General features: G+C 39.3%; 2 pseudogenes; one reads left to right on the top strand and one right to left on the bottom strand.

The window, feature by feature from the left end:
* Positions 1-270: 270 nt before the first annotated feature.
* LOC146666351 (uncharacterized) lies at positions 271-2,436 on the bottom strand (annotated as a pseudogene).
* A 1,187-nt stretch (positions 2,437-3,623) lies between these two features.
* On the top strand, positions 3,624-4,889 carry LOC146666350 (uncharacterized; annotated as a pseudogene).
* Positions 4,890-12,903: the final 8,014 nt, after the last annotated feature.

Raw genomic sequence — 12,903 nt, 5'->3', positions numbered from 1 at the left:
AACATGACATAGCAAAAAAACAAATTTGTGGATTTTGTTTAAAGGGTTAATAAACATCTCAGTTCCAAAAAATCAGAATTTTCTGGTTATTTTTTTGATGGGTTAATAACTGTATATTACTGAAATTTATGGCCTCTGGGAACTGAAGAAGCATTCTAGCTTGAAATTCAACGTCCCTCATTTTATTGATGACGTTCACCGCCCATACCTGAAACAGAAAACACATTTACAGTGCAGTTATGTTTAAAGGTTATGTGAACATAATGAAAAAAAGAAATTTCCAAATGAATACAAGTCTTGTGAGTTTTCTAGTCTTACCAGCCTTAGAAGAGGTTTGGCTTCCTCTTCTTCAGATTCCTCTAATTCAAACTCCCATAGCCTTCAAAATAAAACTACAGAATTTATAACAGTAAAATAATAATAAAAAACATACAAACCAAAAATCAAGTGTGTCATTTTTTTTTTTTTACAAACAACTGACCAATCAACTGGAATATATAACTTTTTTTTAAAAGTTTTTTTAAGCTGTTAACAATGGTGGACTCTCACCACATTTCACCATGTAAAAAAACCCCCCAAAAATCTAATCCTTTGTTTTAATATTTTATACGCTTTGAATTTTTCCCCTATTTCTGGATCTGCACTGATTGCTGTAGCACACTGTGTAGCAAACAATGAAAGTTTCTGTCCCTGCTTGTTTTTTTCTGTTTCTTTATACCTCTCAGGTGCAACAAAGAATAGCTCAGCAATTGGAGCAGTTGCCACAATCGTGTTCCAGTCCACTCCCGGATGTTTAAAGGCAGCAGACATGGTGCCTCCTTGTTTGAACAGCCTCAAAATCTTGTTATACTGGGTGACCACTTGCTTAGGATTGTGGACTGCAATTGAGAGAACATAATCATTAATGTAATGTAATAGTGTAGTAACGTACCACACCGCATGAAAAATCAAACTGTTGAGTTAATCACTTTACCTCTTGTTCTTTGTTTTTGGTCATGTTTCTTTGCCCTTCTTCCTCTTCTTCCTGTCTTTATCTGATAAAGTTGTGCTCATGGAGGAGTCAGAACTCTCACTAAAAGACCCATCAGAGGAAAGTGAAGATATGCTCAATACCTTACTGGAATCCTGGACAGAACTTGTGGGTTCCTTTGAGAGAGCTAGTATAACAGTTAAAAAGACAACACAGACAACTCTTGTGATTTTCTTCTGTCTGCTAGCTGTGCAGTTGGGGCAACAGTCACACCTAGAGAAAATTAAAAACAAAATGAGACTTGGCTACAAATAAAATTAATAAAACAAATACAATAATAATAATAATAATGTACACTTTGTAGACTTTAAATAACAGTAAAAGCATTACAGTGATTGATAAATAGCCTACAATGGTAACATTACAAACTATATTTAGTTATGTATTTAAAAACTGGCCAATTTGACTATAATTATATATTAACGTATTTCAAACATAGTGCATTAGAATTGTACAATGTAGAGCATTTATTGTGAATTCATATTGCATGCAGCAAAATAGCTAGAGAAGGACTGACAAACTAAATTACAAAAAGCACAATTATAAGTTACAGCCCAGAGTAACACCAAAGGCGATAATCCTCATTTAATCCTTGAGCCAAGCCACAAGAAACGACTAATAAAATAAACTGAACAGTGTCATGATCCTGGGTCCTTTTGACCCAGTGTTTTGTGTTTTCTCTTCTTGCGATTTTGGTTCTGTTCTTCTGTTTAGTGTTTACTCTGTTCTGCTCGTGTGTTCCTGTATCTAGTCCGCGTTTCTTAGTTTGTGTCCTTTCATGTGTGAGTTCCTGTTTTATTGTGAAGGTCTGCGTCTTATGTGTTTTCAGTTTGCCTCCCTAGTCTCGTCACGTTAATCACTCCCAGCTGTGTTCCCCACCTGTGTGTAATCTCCCTGTGTTCTCTGAGTGTATTTAAGTTGTGTCTTCTGTCCTAGTAGTTGCTGGTTCGTCTGTGTTGTTTCCCCTCGGTCTCCCTGCATCTCTCCATGTGTATTTCCCCGGACCTCCCTGCATCTTCGTTTCTGGTTTGTTTTGTTAGTTTTACCCAGTTTAGGTTCCAGTTCATGTTCCCAGTGCCTTTGTTGTTTGTATTTCCTTCGTTAATAAATACTCACCTGCACCAGAGCTACCGCGTCCTGGTCCTAAATAATTCCACACGGCTTGCCCCGGCAAACCGTGACAGAACAGTGTTTTTGCCGATATCTAAAGCTTAAATGTAGCTCTAAGCTAAGCTAATTGCCTAATAGCAGCTAGCGAAAAGCTACCTGCTAATAGGCGGTGGGTGTTAGCAATGAAATAAGCTAATACAATGAGGTAAAAAAAAATACTCACCACTGGTAACACCAACATCCATCTTGTCCACGTTATTATAGGGCTTTGGAGTTGACGTCACGCCGCAGTGCATTGTGGGATCGCGGCGCCATGTCGGAAGGCCACAAATCAAAACAAACACACTGTGTTGGAAGCGAGACTGCCAGAACCTTGCTTAAAATCAACGCAAAAGACAAAGGGCTGTATCGCGACCGATTGCACCCAGACGCCAAGAGATGGTACTTGGAAAAAATAGCATGCATCGGTAATGTGGACCCGTATGAAATAAGGCAGTGGAGTGGAAACCCAGACAGCCTACCGCCGTTGTCCTATCCCGATATCTTCGCTTACCCTGTCTGTGGAGTCATCGCATACACGGCGAATCATTTTCGGAATTATAAATTCCTGGAGACACACATCTAGTTCACAAACGGTTGGGTACAAGATTTGGCCGTTTTTAAGCCTCCACGTTTTGAGTACGTTGACCATATGACCAAGATACAGCCAGGTTGCCAGCTGTGCGTTGCCATGTAAATAGTTTGCATTTCATGTGTATGTACTTGCTAAGTACAGGTGAACAGATCTTGAATAAAAAAAACCCCATACTTTTCTTTTCTGTTTCATATTTCATATGCTGGTTTGCCTGCAATAATGCCAAATAATAAGCTACTCAGTCAAGATGACGTGATTCTATAGCATCACACATTACGATGTTTTATCTAATTATCTATGACCTCAGCGCATTCGAAATACACTAAAAGCCTATTAAGAGAGATATGAATTTATTTAGAACTCACTGGAAAGAAAATGCTGCGAACAAACCAACAAAAAATTGGGGATGGCAGAGAACTCGATATCCGCTCATATCAGATACATGAAATCCCTCCCGTTGCCTCCAGGAGGGGAAACGATTAAAAGTGAGCCCATTTTCCAGCTTCTTGCCTTCCCTATCGTGTGATCTAACGTTGCAACCGACAACACAGCATGTACGAACCATAGCTGACGCTTCCGTGTACTTTCTTTGGCCTACTGTCATGGCGGGAGGGGGCGTGGCCCAGCTCCCGTGACATCACGCTCCAAAGCCCTATTCCCCCTTTTTGCCCAGGTTTGCATGCCGGATCGGTTTGGGCTTTCGTATTCATAGAGAAGCCATTAATCCAGCTTGATTATGACCTAGAGGTGAGAGGGCACAGCATCGCGGTCTCCTATTGGTCATGTAGGAAGCAGGAAGTAGCAAAAGCGCGGCTTCCTCTGTGGGCTTAACAACAAACTGGCTAAAAAATACGAAATCTCACGCAACTGAAAAATCTAATTAACGAGGAGATGTCGAAAAGAGGCGCACTGAATCTTATAAAATATCTTCAAAGAAAAAAGCTACTTAAAAGAAAAATAAAATGCAAAGTCTGCTAGCAGACTGGATGGAATGGAACTGAAGAAAAGGATGAACAACGGAGACCAATATGCTTGGTAAGATATCTATTTTAATTTTCATATTATGTTTTTAGACTCAACTCCATACAAAGTGACACACTTCGTGTAAAATTCATTATTATTATTATTATTATTATTATTTGTTTTCACACAAAAATTCTCCTTAAAACGAGCTAACAGGGAACCTCTTTAACATGTTCTATCCCTGCTAAACCTGACCTTACCCTCCTGTCATGTTAGTGCGTGTCTTCGCTCCTCTGTCCATGCAGAGGTGCATGGAGCACCTTGGACAAGGGGGATAAAAGCAGCAGTAACAGGGCACTAAGCCCCTGTGTGTGGTCTCATTTACAATGACTTGTACATACATACTTCTGTCATAAAATAAAGAAAAATCAGTAGCCCATTTTAAGTATATTAAAGTCAATTAACATAACATGTAATTGTCTGGCAAATTAAAGTAAGTGAAGTCAGTTAGATTATCACCTTAAAGACTTGTCATTAACATTACAACTACACAGAGTCCCTTTTATCACATTTTCCTATTATTTTTATATTTCTTATTTTCTTATTATCTAACATAACAAATATTTTCTTATTTGATAAAAAGACTCAATGGTAAATTGAAGGATAAATTTATAACAAAACAAGGAATGACAAAATTTGTATGCAAGTGCACATTAAGTTTAGTTTAAACAAATACTTATTACATATATTTAAACATACATGTTTCATGTTACTATTTTGAAAATAGGATCTGTCGTGGAGCAGCACATGGTGGACAAGTCAAACAAACCTCCGTCAGACACAAGGCCTATCTTGCGACTTGTGGAGAAAAGATCTCGAAGACATCTTGTTCCTGTGATTACCCTTCATGTCTGGATTGGTTCCTCAGTGATAAGTGATGAATGGCGGGCCTATCGTGTACTCCCAAATTTAGGGTATGAACACCATACTGTTAACCACACCAGGTGGTATGTTGACCCTCATACAGGTGCCCATACCCAACATCTGGAGAGAGCCTGGAGGTCTTACAAGGAGCAAATCTGGAGACTCGGGGGTAACAGAAATGATATACTACTGTCAGAACACCTTATAGTTATTGAGTGGCTCGTGTAACCCTGATATTCAGTGTTTATAAAATGTATGAAACTAGTATGTGTAGTACATGCAGAGTTTATAGTATTATATAGGGTATGTTAACCATCTACTTACCTTTTACCAATGATTTTGTATACCACTGAACATCCTGAAATGACTGGTTTGTAACTGATGCAGAGTAGTGTTTATAAATGATTAATCATGACATTAAAACATGACAACATGATTAATAAAAAGTGTTATACATTAGCTTATTCATCATGAACAAAGAGTTTAAAGCAGTGCTTGTAAACTATTAATTGATGATGTGAAATACTTTGTAGATGCTGTAGAGATAATTAAGTAACCATTAACTAATGCTTAACAGATGATTAACTAATGCTTGATAGTGTGCAGTTATTATAAAGTGTTGACTTAACAGAAACATAAAAACATAACAAGTTGTCATCCATCCATCCAGTGGTTGGAGCCTATCCCAGCTAAAGATAAGACCCCCTGGAATATTGCTTACTATATGCTGATGTCCTTAAGGACCAAATATTAACAGCAAGCAAACATTTTCATATTACAGTAGTAGTAGCAGATAATAAGTATGTTTCTTCCTGTTAAAGGGGAGTTTTTTTCTTCCCACTGATGCCTAGTGCTTTTTTGTAGGGGGCGACTGATTGATATCTTTCCATAGTCCAGAAAAGAACAAAACATAACAGAACATCAATTTGAGTTATATGAAAGAGGATATGCAAGTTGAGAACTGAGCAGTATAAATCATTTTATTGCTATAACTCTAGAACACTTTAATATATTTGACACTGATAAATGCTTCAAAGACATTACAATAGAAAAACTAAAATAATGATGTAATGGCAATCAGATAAGGGCAAAAGCTGCTCCCAATGTGTCAATCATGTGAATATTAGCTAGAATATTAGTAGGAAAAAATAGCTGTATGAATTTTTGTATGAATGAGACATGTGGTATGAAGTACTTTGAGTGCTTAAGTACAGTAGAAAATACAAGAACCAGTCTATAACAGTGTCATGTTTATATTCTGTACAGCACATTATGGCAAAAGTTCTCATAGTATGAAATTTACCATCAGTATACTGTTAAATAACAATTTCACGATGGCATACGGGTGCTATTGGTTTGCTGTAGTCTTACAGGAAAAATATTATAAAACCAAATGGGGAATCTTGTTTTAATCATTTGCAAATGCGATCAACCATACTGGTGCAACATCTTTATAAGTAGGAAGAATGATAGCCAAATGACAAAATTAGACCCAAGTTAAAACTAACTGGAAATAAGATAAGATAAGATAAGATAACCTTTATTAGTCCCACACGTGGGAAATTTGTTTTGTCACAGCAGGAAGTGGACAGTGCAAAAGTTATGAGGCAAAAATTAGAATACAATAAGAATAAATACAGTACACAACTGTACAGAATAGAATAAAATAAAATACTATATACAGTAGAATAAAATAAAATAAATATACAATAAGATAAAAATAGAATACAAATACAAATACTATATACAACTGAGTAAAAATACAACGATGACAGAAAGGATTATTGCACTTAGTATTATTGCATATGTATGGATGTGTGTGCTTGATCAGTTAAAGTCTTTATTATGGAGTCTGACAGCAGTGGGGAGGAAAGACCTGCAAAATCTCTCCGTCCCACACCGTGGGTGCCGCAGTCTCCCACTGAAGGAGCTGCTCAGTGCTGTCACAGTCTGCTGCATGGGGTGGGAGATGTTGTCCATCAGGGATGACAGCTTAGCCGCCATTCTCCTGTCACTCACCACCTCCACTGGGTCCAGAGGGCATCCTAGAACAGAGCTGGCCCTTCGGATCACCCTGTTCAGTCTCTTCCTGTCCCCAGCAGAGATGCTGCCGCCCCAGCAGACCACGCCATAAAAGATAGCAGAAGCCACCACAGAGTCATAGAATTTCTTCAGGAGTGGGCCCTCCACTCCAAACGACCTGAGTCTCCGCAGCAGGTACAGCCTGCTCTGCCCTTTCCTGTAGAGGGCGTCTGAGTTATGAGTCCAGTCCAGTCTATTGTTCAGATGAACACCAAGGTACCTGTAGCTGTCCACAGCCTCAATGTCCATACCCTGGATGTTCAGTGGTTGCAGTGGAGAATGCTTGTGCCTGCGGAAGTCTACCACCAGTTCCTTGGTTTTACTGGCGTTGATCTGGAGGTAGTTCAGCTGGCACCAGTCCACAAAGTCTTGGGTCAGACCTCTGTACTCCTTGTCGTCCCCATCAGTGATGAGGCCGACTATTGCAGAGTCATCAGAGACCTTCTGCAGGAAGCACTGGGTGGAATTGTGGGAGAAGTCTGCAGTGTAGATGGTGAAGAGGAACGGAGCCAGAACCGTTCCCTGTGGGGCCCCCGTACTGCAGACGACCCTGTCCGACACACAGCCCTGAGTCCTCACATACTGTGGTCGGTCGGTGAGGTAGTCCAGGATCCAGGTAGTGAGGTGATGGTCCACTCCAGAGTTCACCAGCTTGTCCTTTAGAACCGAGGGAAGAATGGTGTTGAAGGCACTGGAGAAATCAAAGAACATGATTCTCACAGTGCTTCCAGCGGTCTCCAGGTGAGCGAGGGAACGATGTAGGAGGTGAATGACGGCATCATCCGCTCCAATGCCAGGCTGGTAGGCAAACTGAAGTGGGTCCAGTGATGAGCTTATTAGGCGCCGAAGCTGAGCCAGGACCAACCGCTCCAGGGTCTTCATCAGGTGGGATGTCAGAGCCTGTAGCTGTTGAGGTCCTTGGGGCGTGAAGTCTTTGGCACTGGTACAACACAGGAGGTTTTCCAGAGCTGTGGGACTCTTCCCAACCTCAGGCTCAGGTTGAAGAGGTGCTCCATCACCCCACACAGTTGGTCCGCGCAGGACCTGACGACCCTCGAGCTGATGCCATCTGGACCCGCTGCCTTCTTGCCATTAGTCCTCCTCAGTTCCCTCCTAACCTGGGTGGTTGAGAGAGACAGGCTGGAGCCTTGTGTTGAGTGTGTATTGGATGCTGTTGTTGGGGGTGGTGAGGAGTGAGCAGGGTGAATAGAGGAGGTGTGAAGTGTCTGAGGTGGAACAGCAGCAGTGGGGGTGGGTGAGTCTGCAGCCGATGTTGCAGACTGCCTCATGGCTGAGTCAAATCTGTTGAAGAAATGATTCAGTTCATTTGCCCATCTCACATCCCTCCCAGGCAGAGAGTTCTGCTGTTTGTGGCCCGAGATGGTTCTGAGGCCTCTCCAGACTTCACCAACGTTGTTTTGTTGAAGCTGGTTCTCCATCTTCTATCCTTTAACATGGTTAATTTGAATTCACATGCATATTTTCAGTTTCATCTATCCCTTTTTTCCACTGGACCATGAACTTCCTGCCACAGTCTGACAGGCTCATTCCTTTGATAACATTCTCCTTGGCATTAGCAGAGGCAGCAGGTAACAGATAGTGAGTTGGCCCTCCTTGGTCATTAAACTAGGTGAAAAAAAGGTCAGTCACTTCTGCCTGTTCACTATGGGGAACTGGCAATTATAGCTATGAGGGGTCATTTACCACTAGTTGCAGACACAGCTGCCTGAGAGAAGGCTGAATTTGTTGGTCAAATGTTTGGGTCATCCATCACTGGTGGCTGTCGGTCATCACAAAGAATTTATTTTTTGGGAAATAAAAAAAAATATAGCTCAAACATAATCTATAAAAAATGTCTGAACCTCCTGGCGTTGACTATAACGTCTTCATTTTATAGCTATAGCACATTAAAAATGAAAAAAAAAAAAAAAGTTGACCCAAAGTGATTTAGAGACAGGCACATTCAAAGGGTCTCCAAAAAAAACACTTTCAAAGTATATGAAAAGCTGAAAGGTCCATTTTGTTGTTTTAACTAATTGTAAAATTAAAAATTGCAGTGATTTTGTGGTCATTAACATGGGTACAAATTTTGCAAACTGATTGTTTCAATTTTTAATTTAATTCATTTCAATTGATTTTTATTTATATAGCGCCAAATCATACAACAGTTGCCTCAAGGTGCTTTATATTGTAAGGTAAACTAATGAACTAGTTTTCAGCATCACTCTGAGACAGGATGTTTCTCATTTTAGAGATATTGCGCAAATGGAGGGTAGCAGATCTACATATTCACTGTAATATGTAGAAGCAGGAGGTCATTAGAGGTCATCCACATTCCTGCAGTTTAACTAATTGGTGTGTGTAATCTATCTTGATGGATAGATAAAGTTGGGCATAATCTGCTTAGCAGAGAAACTGCATGCTATGCTTTTAATTATACTGCCAAGGTAAAGCATCCATAATGTAAACAGAATTGGTCCTAGCAGGGAATCCTGTGGAACTCCATAATTAACCTTAGTGCGTGAAGAGGACTCTCCATTAACATGAACAAACCCCATTGGCTCTGCTGGATGAACATTTGAACATTCGCTGCTAATTACCAGTGAATCTCTGGAGCCCAAAAAATGGTATTCAAAACAATCCTAGTTGAATTAAAAGCTATATTCTTAATTACAATGGTACACAGCTTGCATATTGTTTGTGTTACAGAGCAATTGGAATATGTTATTATGTTATTCTCTTAGGAAATGGCATTTTATCTCACCTCTCTCTCACTCTCCCATGAAATACTCATTCACAGATCATATGATTGTGAAGGAATGCTTGAAGACTGAATGATAACTTATAAGAACTTGTTATTGCATGTAGGAGTCTGATTTGACACTATCTGTACGATTCAGCAAGATATTTCATTAAAACAAGATGATGAATTTATGGAGGTCACACAACTCTTGGATAAATGAGTATTTAAACACAACTTTGTGGTATTCTAAAGGACGTTGAGAGGTTTAGTTATGTAAAAATAGTTTTAAATACACCTCATGATTTAAACTATTTCAAACTTTTAAGTATTTTGTACTCTGAACCACATGTCAACCTCAAAGTGGTGCTGGAGGAAAGTTTTGTGGCAGGCTGTTCAATACTATTTGAAATATTTAATACAGACTGAAATACTGGACTGTCCAACTCACATATTAATGGTATGGCTAATAGTAACTATGGAGGTATATATATTTGTGGCGCTATCGTTGCAAATAGCTAAGCTATGTATTATCAACATTACTTCACTTCTAGCCTCTAGAACATCCCCTTTCAGTGTGTTGTTTCTTTGTTGTGAATGATAACCATCAGTGCTAAGCAACAGTTCCTCAGAAAATTCCACATTACTCTGAAAGTGTAGAAAAAGAAAACGTTTCCTCCTTATACAGCCGAGCACAGACTAGTACCACCCGTATATGTGTGTTTGTGCTGAGGCTAATTATTATTATTATTATTTTAATACCTAGTTGCTACACTGAAATTAAATTTCCTGTTGAAGATAAACGCCTACTGACTATATGACATGTAAGAGTCATTCAGATTTTTTTTATCCCGACCACAGTTTGGTGATAGTTTTGCACTCAGATCAGGACTGCTGCTCAGGATAAGCTTAAAGTCTGTCAGGTGTAATATTTTGGTAACATTTTATTCAGAGTTCAGACACATTTCGGTGTATTTGGGTTAAGCTAGGCGGTGGTCACGGACGGTTGGTCGTGCGAGATAATGCTCATTTGGTCTGAAATTGGATCTTTGGATCACCTTTTTGGATCTTTTGATGTCTTTGATGTGATTTCCCCTCCAGAGGAAACTGCTGCTCTTCCCTTTTCACTCCAGGAGAAGGAGAAAGTGTTCAGAACTCTCATATACAAACGCACACACACACGCGCACACAACCAAACACAGTTATATCCATAACTCTGGCAGTTCGGGCATGAGTTAAAAGGATTTGGTCTCATTAAAACATTTTGGAGGATATGGGGGAAGAGGGATCAGGCTTTATTTGAGAGCCTGGGGCTGGGGAGCAGAGTACTTCAATCACAGAACAATTGCTTTAAAATCACAGCCTCTTTCTGTGTTTGGTTTCCCTCTGCTCTCAGCTGAATTACTGAGGCACTCTGCGTGTTTGTTGTTCACACTGCTATTTATGATTGATGTTGGTGTGTTGCACTGTGAAGCCATAATCAAATGTTATTTCACAGAAATTTAAAGCACATTTCAAAGCTTTATAGCTCTGAATCAATTTTTGTTTCATTTCTTTATCTGTCAGAGAGCAGCAGTTGTTTGGATTCACACTGATATTGTAATTATTTTGATTATTTGCACTAGGCGATTGAAATAAATCTAATAACTATATTTAATTGTTTTGTTGCATTTTTAGGGACACAGGTTGTTGGAAGAGTGGGTCAAAAATGACCTCACATTGTGATGCAGATGATGTGTGCTATATTTATAAATTCACTTAATCATGTGTCTAACACATCAAATGTATAGCATCGAACCTACAGACGTGAGGGTCACCTTTCTGGGTACACAATGTCCGATTTTAGGCTGTCTTTGACTTTTGCCTGCATTGCCCAAGTGGTTAATATTTGTACTTCCAGTCCCAGACTACCAAATTACTGATGAACACCCAGACAAATGGTGCTGCTATTGGTATAGCAACAACCCTGAAATATTCAAATCCTTAGCAAAGCCCCATTAATGAAGAAGCTGTCAGATGATCATGTTTGACATTTCTCTGTGTTTATATTTTGTGCTCTCTGGTCTCACAGGGCTAAATACATTAGACGGTATGTAAAAAGGTAATTTCTCATAAACGGGCATGAACAGCAACTCAGGAAACACTGGGCACAAGTCTTTTAATGATTATTAATTCAGGACAAATGAGTTTTAGCACTATTTTAAATGTTTGCAGTTAGTGCTTAGAGAAGCAGCTGTTAGAGCTTCATCGGTGGATAGCAGTCAGAAACCCAAATCAAGCCCATTTAAGGTAAAATTACACTGAAAAAAATGGAGTGTCTCAAGGCTGTCGGACAGACCGCAGTTCATTTTCAGCTGGATTTTATTTGTACAAAAAACACATGGAACATCTTATTCTGACAGTTGTTTAGGTGAGAGTGAAAGATGGTCCTGTAACCCGGTGTAGAAACTTTGCCAAGAAAATTGCAACAGATGTCTGGTGTCTGCTGTGTGAAGTCATTTAGCTGATACATCATGCCAAGTTAATTCTTCCATAACAGTAAATACTGTGTGTGGTAGTAATAACTAAGAAAAAAAGACACGATATCCATGTGAGACATTATGACACAGCTCATTTCTTAAAAAGTAAAAAAGATAAATAATGTTTATCAACTTTAGAAGTTTTAGGGGGAAAAAAGCAATATTTCTTTCCAAGTGATTACAGTGTTTTCCCTCTTGCAAGGAATGGAAATGCATTTTCCAGTGAACGCACAGGACCAGTGCTATAAATGCCTGCAACAGTTTAACTGAAAACTTTGTCTTTAATCAAAACAAAATGTTTCCTAAATGCTGCGTTACAGCCCTGTAAATCAGCCTCTCCCAAATCTGCCTTGGAACAGAAAAGAAGGTGAAAAGAGGAAGTAGAATTTTTTACAATGCTTGGCTTTGTTTCCCAGCGAGTGGGGATGCCAGATAAACAGTCAACCTGAGCTTTGGCTTAACAACTTGATTGGCAAAGAACAAACAGGATATGCGTGATATTAAAACGACCCAAGGACTGTGAGAATTCACCTTCAGTTTACTGTGGCTGAGGGAATTTATTCAGTGGCCGATACTGTTGTAGTGTTGCTAAAAAGTACAGAGATAGCAAGCTGAAAGTTGGAAAGCATGAACTGAGATTAGATCAATAGCACCCCGAACTATGGAATTTGAAAAGCAAAAGCAAAATTTTAAAAGGTAGATTAAGAACATGTTTAAAGATTCATCTCTACACCAAAGTTGCTAGTTAGTTCATACATATAAGTTCATCATTTTACTAGTTTGTAAAGAGTTCCTTTTTCACAGTGTCATGGATGTTTGGTTGGATCTTTGTGAAGATAGCCCCTGGACATCTTGGGTTCTCTTGGCTTTTATGAACAAGCCTGCTAAATTTCACCCTGAT

Source organism: Rhamphochromis longiceps, linkage group LG7, assembly GCF_057381845.1.
Source record: "Rhamphochromis longiceps isolate RC_006_pf linkage group LG7, R_longiceps_female_GT1.1, whole genome shotgun sequence".
Taxonomy (NCBI): domain Eukaryota; kingdom Metazoa; phylum Chordata; class Actinopteri; order Cichliformes; family Cichlidae; genus Rhamphochromis; species Rhamphochromis longiceps.
Note: the sequence above shows the minus strand (reverse complement) of the source record. Positions and strands in the feature narration are given on the sequence as shown.